General features: G+C 41.8%; 1 long non-coding RNA gene across 1 annotated transcript; it reads left to right on the top strand.

The window, feature by feature from the left end:
* Positions 1–5,427: 5,427 nt before the first annotated feature.
* LOC117542835 lies at positions 5,428–8,200 on the top strand. Its single transcript, XR_004568494.1, has 2 exons — positions 5,428–5,534; positions 7,924–8,200. It is a non-coding gene; the product is annotated as an uncharacterized LOC117542835 (long non-coding RNA).
* The last annotated feature ends 4,694 nt before the right edge of the window (positions 8,201–12,894 follow it).

Genomic DNA, 12,894 nt, shown 5'->3' with positions numbered 1-12,894 from the left:
GGTCCTTCTTTATTTCTGTCTTTGGGGTTAGAGGCGAGAGAGATAAGAAGTGTGTCAATGATCGGTGGGAGTGTTGTAATCCAGAGGAGTCCTCCCTAATGTAGGTCAAAGGTTAACTCTCCTCTAATGTTTCTTACATTTTCTCAGACAGGCAGCATATCAGATAATTGATTCAGTGTTTTTAATGAATGAGTTTTTTTAATCATTCTTAATGTCATTGACTACAAGCTGAAATGCAGAGTTTACTGCTTTTCATTGCTGATTTGAAATAGCAAACACAGACTGCAGTCGTCTCATAAAACTCACATTACCTTCTTTTTAAATGTTATGCTGACTTGGCTCAGTCATAAAGTCACATCTCTTAAACATTTTTTTATGGATGACATTTCAAATCAAATCAAGTTTTATTTATAGCACATTTATAAACGATTTTTGGTCGAGCCAAAGCGCTGTACATATAATAAAAATAGCCTACAGTAGAGACGCTTTACAGTAAATACAACAGCACAGATTGTTCAGAATATCAGTATGAGAAAAACGGCACCCTCTATCCTTAGACCCTCTGTCCTTAGACCCTCTGTCCTTAGACCCTCTGTCCTTAGACCCTCTATCCTTAGACCCTCTATCCTTAGACCCTCTATCCTTAGACCCTCTATCCTTAGACCCTCTGTCCTTAGACCCTCACATCGTACAAGGAAAAACTTCCAGAGAAAACCCACAGTTTAAAGGGAACATGGGAGAAACCTCAGGGAGAGCAACAGAGGAGGGATCCCTCTCCCAGGACGGACAGACGTGCAATAGATGCCGTGTGTAAATCGAAGAGATAATACATTTTACAGCATATAGACCGAATGTTAGGAAATGCATGTGTCTGTAATAAGAAGATGAATCCACGAGGATGTCAGCTACAATCCTGTGGAAGCCATCAGGGAAGCAGCGTGACGAGACCCAAGGCAGGACCGCAGAGGCAGGTTCAGCCACGACCCGAACGTCCACGACATTTTCAACAAAACACACAACACAGTGACAACCAAGCATCGTCTGCCGCTGTGAAATCTGTTTAAACAATCGTTGACTTTTATTTTGTCATATCTCCGACAGAAAAAGCACAAACCTTCAGTTATTAGTCTTTTTAATGTCATTACATTATGACACATTTGTGAAAGGTCAACTATTATTCATGAAATTGTGGTAGTAGTTCAGAGAGAAATTCAAACAAGTTCAATTTTCTGCAGATTAAATATTTGCACGATTTATCTCAAAAATATAAATCTGTATTGTTCATTCACATTCGTTTTCATAATCCAGGCAGTTAACGATTCCCAGAAGGCGCTTCATAACTTGGAGAATCCTTCATTGAAGTGAGGGTTTAAAGGCAGCAGGACAGTGTATGAAGTCAGTCTTTTATTTGGAAATCAAGTGTCCTCCCGTGGTTCAAATATACATTCACACAGAGGTGCTTTTTCTTCTATAAGGCAGCTTTTTGGTTCTCAGCCCTCTTGTAACTTTGTGATCCTTGAGGTTCTTCTGAGGCCTTTTTTAGGTGCCCATATCCGAGTAACACAGATGCTAGATCAGGAAATACAAGTCCATTGTACGTATTCCTGTGTCAAGCCCACCGCATTTGAAGAATCGTGACAACATCAACCTTTAAACATTAGAAACAACGTCCTTTTCATCCAGAAACAACTCTGGTCCAAAAGCAGGTAAGTGTTCCTTCCAGGCTTTTATATTGGGCGTAGGAAGCATCCTGAATGTGGGGGGGACATCTTTAAGGGGGGGTGTGGGGGTCCCCCCCCCCCCCACGAAAAAAAAAAATAGTAGATGGTGGTTTGATACTTTTATGTGGCTATACTAGCATGAGGAAAATGATGGGTACATTTTGTAATTTCATCCAGTAGTAAAGAAAGGAAACACATTTGATTATTAATTCAGAGCCGTCTTTGAATGAATAAAAAGCAGTTTAAATGCCCATTTTTTGTACATTTATATACAACAATAAATATTTGTGAGTGCATTGAGAGATATTGGTGTGGAGAGTAATTTATATATAAATCGCAAAATGCATTTGTGAATCCTTCTGTGAGCATTTATTAATATTGAGACTGATCTGACTCCATACCGATGTTAAGTTCACCTAGGAATGGTATCATTGACTTGTTCAAATAAATGTTGCTCTTCTGTCTATATTGGTCATGATGCCCCTTGACTGAAATGTTTCCTGTTCAATATCCCCACTGATTTCCTTAACATTCTGGGATGAGTCCACATCACAATTTACTCTAAACTGTCATTTCCCTTTCATCACTCACCTCAGCAACGAACCTCTCTCCACTGTCCCTGTGTTCTGCCTCTGACTCACTCTCAAGCGCCTAGATGTCAACAGAGGTGGTGAAGTGATCATTATTTATTGAGCAGTATACTCTTTCACATTGAATCATAACAAGTCATACTGAATGTAAATACAACTGACTCTAAAGTAAGTCCCAGTCTGTGACATTGGACATTTGAAGACTCAAAGTCTCAAGCAGTAGGTAGAATATTAGCTAGTCTATGTAATGTGCACAGAAAATAAATAGTTAACTGAATACTGGGATATAAATGGCCAAGCACTCAGTAAAACATAAACACACACAAAAAGATTCTGAATGATAAGAAGTATAATTAAAACATAATGCACATTACCATTTTGAGAGAGAGTAAGTTAAAGAACTCAGAAAATAATCTCTTATCGAACTGAGGCTCCAGTAAAACACACTGACTGCGTCTCTACATGGACATCATGGTGTTTACATGAGCACAGAGAGATCGGGTTATTCATGTTCCCTGTGTACATGATAAATACTAGTAACCTGGTATTTCGATGCCTTTTCTCATCTAAACTATTCAGTATTTGTAACTCTCTATCATGACATAAAGACGAAACTCCTCTCCACTGTTAGCCTTAACTGCTACCAGCTGATGACTTACTTTCCTCTTCTTTTAAATGTTCTTATGTCCATGTTGTCTGGGGGAGAAAACATATCAAACCGAGAGATCGTCAGCTTTGATTTTCGCTGTATTAACCATTTCCTGAACATTTGGTGTGTGTGTGCCTTACAACAGATCTGAGCTGTCCAACTATGGCAACACTCCTTGAACATGCGCGCGCTATGTGAGAATCTGCCTTGGTACAAAGTAGCCGTGAAAACATGGTACGGAGTTTCATTGATTTGGGCATTCTCTCAATAAGCAAGTGGAATGGATTTGATAGTGAAGCACTATTCACCGATTCATGGACTTTCCACATGGTAAAAGTGTGTGTGGGGGGCTCTAAACTAATCATGTAATGGCTGCGACGCCCATATATATAATTATATATTATACATTATTCACGAGAAAACATTTCCATAACAGAGTTCCTGAAATAACAGCAGATTCATCCTTAAGGCCCTGACACACCAGGCCGATTTCGGCTGTTTTCGTAAATCGGGAGACGAAGCGTGTCCTGTCGCCCAAACTCAATTTGGTGTGTCCCGCACCGTCGACCGTGACACGCCTTATTTGGACTGCCTGTCCCGATCTCCGATGCATGAGGGTCAGGCAGTGAGAAGCGAAACGGAAGTGAGGGACGTAAACAAACGATTTAAGAAGGCACACACAGACTGATATTCATTTTCATCTCATCATGGCGATCTGGAATTACGCAAACGAAGACCTGCTCATCACATTGATCCAGGAGAGGCCAGCTCTGTACGACATCACAGAGAAAAGGTACTCGAACCGAGTAGTGAAAACCGGACTCTGGCGAGAGATTGAAACGCAACTTGGTTTCTCGGGTAAGATTATCTTTTTCATCAATTGAGCTCTTGAGCAGATACTGTTGGGTTTTTATTGTTTGCCAGCGTACAGTGACGTTAACGTGAAATGTAATTTGTTATTTCAACCTTGTGTTTTGTTGTTATCTTGTTGCTAGCTGTTGCTAGCTATGCAGTTTGGCACTGCATATAGATATGAATTGGACATGCTAACTAGCCACAATGGTTACATCGTTTATTTGTGTGCTTCAGAGAAAGAGCTGAGGAAGAAGTGGATTCTCTGCGAACCCAGTGCACCCGGTACAGGAGACTTGCCCCTTCGGGTAGTTGTGGCGCACCAAAGACGGGCAGACAGCAGTGGATCATAACCAGGCTGCAGTTTGCACACGCTATTTGTTGTTGTTTATATCACGCAGTCTGTTCTTCTTCTCTGTCTTCCGGTTGTTGCCTATTTTTAATGACGAATACACATACTACCGCCGCCTGCTGGTAAGGAGAGTTATTGCCACTCACGCACTGAAGTCTTTGCGGTGTGTTCCCGTGCGACACATGGCCAAGACGCAGGAGAACACCGCGACGCAACAGCCGACGTCGGCGTCGGCGAGTCCTCTGGTGACTGCTTGGTGTGTCAGGGCCTTTACTGTCAGGAGTCACAAACCCTCCCTGAAGACACTAAAAGCATTTTGTTTTGCAGTTCCTATACATCTCAGCATGTACACTCAAATTCAAATATACATATAGTGTTTTTTCTGTCCAAAGCTCTTATTGAAACTCAAAGAAGCTAAAGTTCCTCAGCAGTGTGTAGCGGTGTGCGTGTTTGATCTGTTAGCATTAGCTTTAGGTGATGCTCCATGTTGTTTCTGTTGGTTCTCAGGTTAGCTGAGAGCGCGTGGGGGAGGCTGAGGGTTGGTTTCTCCGACAGTCAGAGGGCTGCTCTCGTTCACTGCTGACAAGTCTGAAAGAAGAGAGAAAAGGTTTAAGGATAAGGAAGGAACAAAGGTAATACAGTTAAACTAATTATCCTAGGTATTTTTTATATGAAGTACCCATCATATTAACTACTATTATATTATTAAATTGTATTATAGATCCACTGTATCAAATAGTTATATTAGAAACAGTCCTGCATTAAATCCTAACGTCATAATTTGATTATTTTAGAGTTGATCAGGTACCCTTAGTGTATGGTAATTTTGGAAGGTAGATGTATTGTGGTGCTTTTTAATTCCACTGCATTAAGCTGATCAATGTTTCATTTTACATATTTCCTCCCCACTTATACCAATGAGGATATGTTAAAGATCATGAGTTGTACACAGAACTCTATTATGGCACCATTGAGCTTAAATTGTTCTCTGGCTCCATCTAGTGTCTGGTTTGGGTGCAAGTGATATTTTAAAATAGTTTTGACTGACCTTTGACTAAATGCAACTCTGTCACAGCCTCAGGGTCCTTTCTGTTTTTTGAGAGAACTCCTAAGAACAGATTGGAGACACAAGGATTGTAACAATGACAATTATTACGTTTTATTTCACAGAAACAAATGCAAATTCTTAGAAAACGCTCATTAGTTGTATCTGGTTAAACTGGTGTGAGTGTGCACTGAAGTCCATCTTTACCTTTCACCTTCAGGTAGGCCAGCATGCCGGCCAGAGCGACAACCAGCAACGCAACCACCAGGCCGACAATCCACCAATACGAGGGCTTTTCTGCAGTCGTCCGATCAACTGCACTCAGGTGACAAATACGGATTCAAACATTTATAAATAAAGTGCTGTGATACATGCATGAACATGAAGCATTGTTGCATGCATATACTGTAGGTGGACGAGCTCTTTTAAATTATTTTCTGATTTATCTGATTTGCTTTTACTTAATTCAAGAGGTGGTTCACCTGAATCAAAAACCCTTCCTATACTGAATAAATCCTGAACCTGGACTGGATTCATGCAAGGAAAATGAAATAGGAAACCGAACCAACAGTTTATTCCTTAAAATGATAAGTCTGGTAAATTATATCCTATAAATCAGAGTGATAACTTACTGGAGCACAACATATGGATTAATCCGCCCCTGAAAGTAGTCCCCACATTATGCACGATTTCCTCCTGTCTGTTATAAATTACAGAGTTTGGTTACAACTGTGTGTGTCCTCACCATCATAGTTGTCGATGGCGACTTCAGTGCGCTCGGTGTGTGTGATGTACGGCATGGAGAACACACAGGTGTAGCTGCCCATGTGCTGCAGGTGTTTGGGGTCCATCAGTCTCAGGGACCCGTCTCCAAACGGCACAGCGTACCCGTCCAGCTCCACGTGGCTGTCCCAGGGCTGCAGGTAGACGCTGTTCCCCGACTGGCTGTCGTAGGTGAGGATGAGGGAGGTGTCCTCTCCGTTGGTGAAGCTCCAGTGGAGGAAGGGCTTGTTCAGGGAAGGAGGGGCGTGGCAGGGGATGGTCAGGTCCCTCCCTTCAGTTCCTCTTATTTCTAACAGAGAGCAAAAGACAAATATTCATTTATGTTCATTTCTTGAATAACTCTTGAATATTAACTAATTTCCTTGGAGAACAAATGTGCAAATTAGTATTTTTTTCGCCCTGAGTTGTGTCGGGGACATCCATTAACACATTAAACCCTAAATTAGAACATATTTGTACCCCTTTCCCTGAGTGAGGCGGTCCAGGATGGCCCCCCATAGGAAGTTGTGACTTTACAGATGTAGATGAGGTTGGGTTGTCCATTCAGCCTCTTGAGGCGGCTGTCGACCGTGTACAGCCCCTGTTTGTCGGCCCTCATGCGTGTGACCGGTCGGAGGTCCTCGAAAGTGGGGGGTTCTGTCGCCCAGGATACACGAGGAGGAGGGTAGACATCACGAACGCTGCACTTCATCTCCTCATAGCCGCTGAGCCTGGACAGCTCCAGAGACAGTCCTCTGATGGGTGCTATACACACACACAAAGGCACTCACAGCATGCTGAAATGTTTCCCCGCAGCCCCATAATAGAGTCTAAATGCCAAGGCCCAATATAGCCTGACATCATCCTCACGCAGATAACATTTGAGCTCTGTTAACACAATACTTCCACTAACAGTTCTTACAAACATTGGAAATACTGTTTTTAAAACCTCAAGAGTACCCTAACGTCCAACTCATCATTACAGAGGCTCTATAGAGTTTGGTAGTAAACAAATACTGGCACTGACATCTGTGCGCAGAAATAATTAAAGTAATTTTGAAGAAATTATACACTTGGAATTCCGAATAAAAGCAGGAATTATAGAACAGGACTACAGCCATGCAGGCGCCTTTGGGAGTCTTTAGGTAAACGCTGAAGATAATTAAATTAATATATTATAGAAGGAAGTTTAATACAGTGTAATTTTTGGTATATTCATTGTAATGTCCCCTGATATATAAGAAGTGTGTTTTTATATATTCATGTGTGTACTTAATTACTTTGTATTTAATAGTAGCAGTTTATATGAACAAGAAGCTGGAAAGAGAGAAGTGAAAACTTCCCTGTCAGGAGAAGGAGACAGAGAGGAAATACCCATATAGACATATGCTATAGGCAGCAGAGTAGGATGTGTGTGTGTGTTGCAGTAGCCATCTGGCTGTATCATAACTGCTCAATGATACTGATGCTTGTGTTTTTATTGATTTCTTTCTGTTTGATTCTTTCATGTTGTGAGTATTAAATTGCCACAACTTTGTGAGTAGTTGGCTTAAATGCGTTTAAATTACTTATGTGAAATAAAGGAGCAGGTTGGCATGACTGGGGATGTGGGGAGAGGACACATTCTTATCTAAACACAGAATGCCAAGTAGCTAGAACATACATGTCTAAAATATATGTGTGTGTTTAATTACTTTGTATCAATAATAATAGGGAGTTGGAATTATGAGTAAAACCATTATTTAAAGTAAAAGGTGAGCAGGGGAATGCCCTTATTTGAAGATAGCTCAGATCTCTGAAATTAGTGTGCGTTCTCTGTATATGTTATGAAGGGTCCGTGCAGGACACCCAATGTGTCTGTGTTACCTTAAATGGTAAAAGAAGGGAAATGAGTGTGTGTGAAACCTGCTGAAATACCAGATGTGTTTGCTTCAAACTGAGACTGTTTTCAGGTTCTCTGCTGGCACGGCTGATTCGCTGTGACACAGCATATTTTGCATCTCCCAATGAGATGACCTGAAAAGATGACCAGCTGACCCAACTCCTCCTGTTTGTTTTCTGGCATGAAAGCCTGTTGAGTCCTGGTGTCCGTTCTCTTTCCTCCAGCTGCCAAGACGAGTAAGTAAGAGTTCCCAGCGGGAGGACAGGGCCGGGGTATTCCGGATTACTTCGTGATGATATTGTATTTGTATCTTTTACCATTAAATCAGCATATTTGTTATAACCTTACCAATGGTTGCTGTGAATTCTTCCTCTGTTAATCTGACCCATTCACAAAAGGACACGCGGAGGCAGAGGGGGGCCTTAGAGCCCCCACCAAAGAATGACTCTGTCACAACAACGCTTAAATTCACCATTTTAGTTTAGCATGTTAGAATGCTAATATTGTCTACAGGGTTGGGAGGGTTACTTTGTAAATGTAATCAGTTACTGATTACTGATTACATGGCTCTGAAAGTAATCCGAATACAGTTACAGTTACGTGTCTTAAAAAAGTAACGTAATCAGATTACTTTTAGATTACTTTTGGATTACTTTCTTTTTCCATCACAGATGGATGTGTTGGTGAACAGGAGACACAAAAAGCAAAAGGAATGTGTTTTTACTGTTTTAATGGCTTATCAAGAGCACAACTGAAACATAACATCTGAAACGATGTAACAACATAATTAACTTTTTGGGGATGCAGCTTGGGATGTGAGGAGTGAGGGACACGGCTTAGAACGAGCGTGTCGCCTTCTGTCCTGCCAGTGTTGGCAGGACATGAATTAAAATGTCAAACTCGGACTTCATTTTAAGGACATTACGGCCAGGGGTGTAGAGCTATATTTGTTTAAGCACCGGATCGGCAAAACAGGAGAGTGTGTGCACCAGTCTGTCTTGATCTATGAATTCATGTCCGTGACTCTCACAGTATCTGCTGCCCACAGCTGTTTTATAGAAGGAACACCTCCTTCACTTCATGAAATCTCTGCAGCACCAGGAGGCCGCGGGAGGGTTAACTCAGCCTCTGAGAAGACGAGCACGCAGTGCCTTTCACGCACCGCCTTCGCTGTGTTTACCTTCAGAAATAATCATTAGTAAGGCTAAAGAAAGAGCGACCGCAGGCTGATGTGTTTTAACCACACACACGCGATTTAAACGCAGACTTGTGTTCCTCCATGTTTCGTTGTTATCGTTTCACTGAGCGGACCCGCGATTTTTTTTCAAACGCTTTTTTGGTCCATCTGCGGCGGTAATAGGTTTTGTGGGCTGTGATGATTCGGCTGTACCTTTAGTAATGAATATTACATGTTGTGAGGAAATCTTTCCACCAATAATTCCAATAAGTAATCCAAAATGTATTCACTTCAGGTTTACGAAAGTAACTGTAATCAGATTACTCGTTTTTCAAATGTAACGCGAGCTGAATACAGTTACTTGATTTTTGTATTCTGATTACGTAACGCCGTTACATGTATTCCGTTACAACCCAACCCTGATTGTCTAATGAACACAAAGTAACTGATGCTGACGGGAATATAGTTGATTTGGTACTTCGCAATTAAAGTACCGGGAAAAGACACTTATACGATACCCAATGTCTAAATACCCAATATCTAAAATGTAAGCGGATTATTGCACATTCCTGTTGTGTCAGACTGCTATGTTTGGTGTGAATGTTTTATGCATCCTATTTTAACTCACCTTCCACCTTCACGATGACCTTCGCGTTGTGTTCGCTCTTGGAGGTGTGCACGTGACACCTGTACGTGCCTCGGTCCTTGAGGCCACTCCTCCTGATGATGAGCGTGGCGTTACCGCGCGCCACCAGGTGAGGGAAGATGGTCGCACGGCCCGCGAACTGTTCGTGCTTAAAGTGCTCCTCCTCGCTGCTGTCGTTGTCATCTTTTTCTTCACGTTCAAACTTGTAGACCACCACTTCCTGTTTGAACCACTCAATGGTCTCCTCGCTGCCCGGCGGGAAGCTGCAGGGAAGCACGCACTCTCCAGACACCGAGCACGTGACTATGATATCTGAAACAAGACGAGGTGAGTTAAGGTGTGTCTCAGTTCAAATTCATAATAAGTACATTTTTTCAAGTGCTGTACTTTTGTAATACTCTGGTACTTCTACTTTTACAAAAGTACATTATCTTCCTTATCCCACCCCTGAATTCTTGTTCTTATATGAGTGAGGAGAATGTCAAACAGTACTGATAAAGACCATGCTGGGCCCCTTTTACAAGAAATTGTTTACAGTGAAAGTCCATTATGGCCTATATACATTTCCCAGCCCCTGATATCACCCTGACCCCTCTGATAAACATGTTGTGCGTTGTGGAGATATTTCCTTCTGCTTACAACTCAAGGAATTAACCTCTGTTATCATAGTTTACATGAAAAACATCTCACAGCTCATACAACCCAAACCAAAATCCCCCTTTAGCACGCATAATTCTCACCACACATACAAAAAGAGGAAGCGGAAATCACATTTTCTGAGACTTTGTATACCGGGTATTTCTATAGAATTAGGCTGTACTAGAATATATACGAATATCATAAGGTAATATTAAAAGAAAGTTGGCATAACTATATTTGTACAAGATAAAGGCTGTGAAGTACAGTATTGGCCTCAGATATATGGTATAGTAGAAGGAGAAGTAGCACAGAGTATATCAATATTGTAGTTAAGTAACATTTAGGATGCTGATGAAAGAAAACGTTTAAATGGGAATACAGAAGGCCAAACAAAAAAACACACAGAACGAAAGTGACGGTTCATGTCGTTAATCTCTCTGTGGTTTTAAAATGGCACACAGGGATAATGATGTGTGACATTAATTATTCACCCCCGGCTTTCCTTTATTGCCACACATCCAGGGCGGAGGTGTGCAGTGACTCATGATTAACAGAAAACAATAAATCACCGGTATTACAAATATCTTCTAATAATCCAGCGTGTGATTGACCTCCATTTTATTTGACATGGAATGACCCACCTGTCCCACCATACTTTCATGACTAGAGTGCACTTTTTACCAGCTGTCAGATTACATAACACCTAGGCCTATTACCAACACCCAAGATTATTCCTGTTGAAAATCGAATTCCCACGCTCGTGTCCCTGACAGGTCTTTTCAGGACGAGAGTTTGAAGACGCTTAAAGCCAAAACTGGCACCAGATTGTTGGTATAGTGCCGTATTGTTGGTGTTTGTATTGTACGCCACATGTTGAGAGCATGGCAGCTACTGGCGTGACAGCTGATGAATAACTGGCTGATTAATTGTTACTTTATTGCCTGAGTGCTTCTTTCAGCACCTTCCACGCCTCATTCTTCTACCGTGTTATGACTTGACGTCATCCAGCTCATGCTCACAGCTGTTTCCCTCATGTCTCAAGGCTTTGTAATGTCTCTCCCACCTGCAAGATGCTCCAAAGCAGCCACCGGTTTACCTGCCAGGTGACAGTCAGATCCTGTCACTCGGTAACGTGACATTCTGTGTCCTTGCGGAAAGTCTTTTAAACAATCCGACGAGCAAACCGGGAAATACTTAAAGATAGCCAAAAGAAATGGGACACACTCACTTCAAATGCGCCGTTATTTAATAGAATAAACATTATCCAATTTAGTTATGTATTTAAATGATAATCAAGCAGAGGAATAGTTTTAAATGAGATTACAGTGATAGCACAATCTTGATAACTTTGCAGCCCTCTCTCTCTGTGAACCCTTTCAGCGCTAACAGCTAGCAAACAGCTTCAAAAGACATTACAGGTACAAAAGCTGATAAAGGCATCCTTCTCCTAACCAAATGACTCATTGATATTTTAGTAATTAGTGATAGAGAAATGTATCAAAATGCATATGCACGTCTTTCTCTTGACCTTCTTGTGCAAGCATTTCCAGATCTAAAGTATCAAAGAAACATTTAATGAGAGACGGATGATAGCTGCAGAATCTAGAAACGTATGCTACATATGTTCACAAATACAGGCACTGAAGTAGAAGATAAAGATAGATTGCAGGGATCCAGATGTTCTGAATTGTTCCAAGTTCTTCTTCAGTCTGTATCCCCATTAAGTGTCTATCTTTCCCTCCTCCCCCCCCCCCCCCTTATGTTCCATGTCTCAGCAGTGAAGCAGATCTATAAAACCAAGACCAGACAGGCTTTTCCTTGAATCCCAGCTGTTACACTGCTGTTCCGCTTTCTGTGGTGGACAATATACTTCCATCCTGAGTTAATACCTGACCTGGCGTCAGGTATTAACTCAGGATGGAAGTATATTGTTCCACCACCCGATTTCATGTCGGGAAAAAGTTTGCGTCATTTAGGACAGTTTTCAGACAACTTTTAGGTAGAGATTTTTTGCATTTTCTTCTACAAACGTGAGTATCAGGTTTTGTAAAATGACCTGTTTAATGCCTGTGAACCCTGCTTACAGAAACCGCTGGACAAAGAGGCGTTTGTCTCCTACCTGGGGTTTTGTCCGGAGAGGCAAAGCTGAGACAGAGGAGGAAACAGGCCCAGGTGTGTGTGGCTGACATGATTTCCCTTCAGCTACGTAAGACACAGAACTTGCAGACAGCTTTCAATCCATGCTTCCTTTTTCTGTGGCGATGCAAGCGATGTTTTGTTTGTCCTGTTTTTTCCTTGGATCTCTCTGGGTGGTTTGGCATCACACACACACACACACACACACACACACACACACACACACACACACACACACACACACACACACACACACACACACACACAAGGAAAAAGGAAGAGAGGAGCATAATTAGAGGCACATTCCAGATGGACACAGGGAGACACACTGTGTGAACGTGACAGAACATGTGCAGAGGAGTATTCAGGTTTGATCCTCTGCCTTCCCTCTCAAAACTCCCTTTTCATCACCAAAGAATAACAATGAGATTTGCAGGTGAAGC

Source organism: Gymnodraco acuticeps, unplaced genomic scaffold (assembly GCF_902827175.1).
Source record: "Gymnodraco acuticeps unplaced genomic scaffold, fGymAcu1.1, whole genome shotgun sequence".
Taxonomy (NCBI): domain Eukaryota; kingdom Metazoa; phylum Chordata; class Actinopteri; order Perciformes; family Bathydraconidae; genus Gymnodraco; species Gymnodraco acuticeps.
Note: the sequence above shows the minus strand (reverse complement) of the source record. Positions and strands in the feature narration are given on the sequence as shown.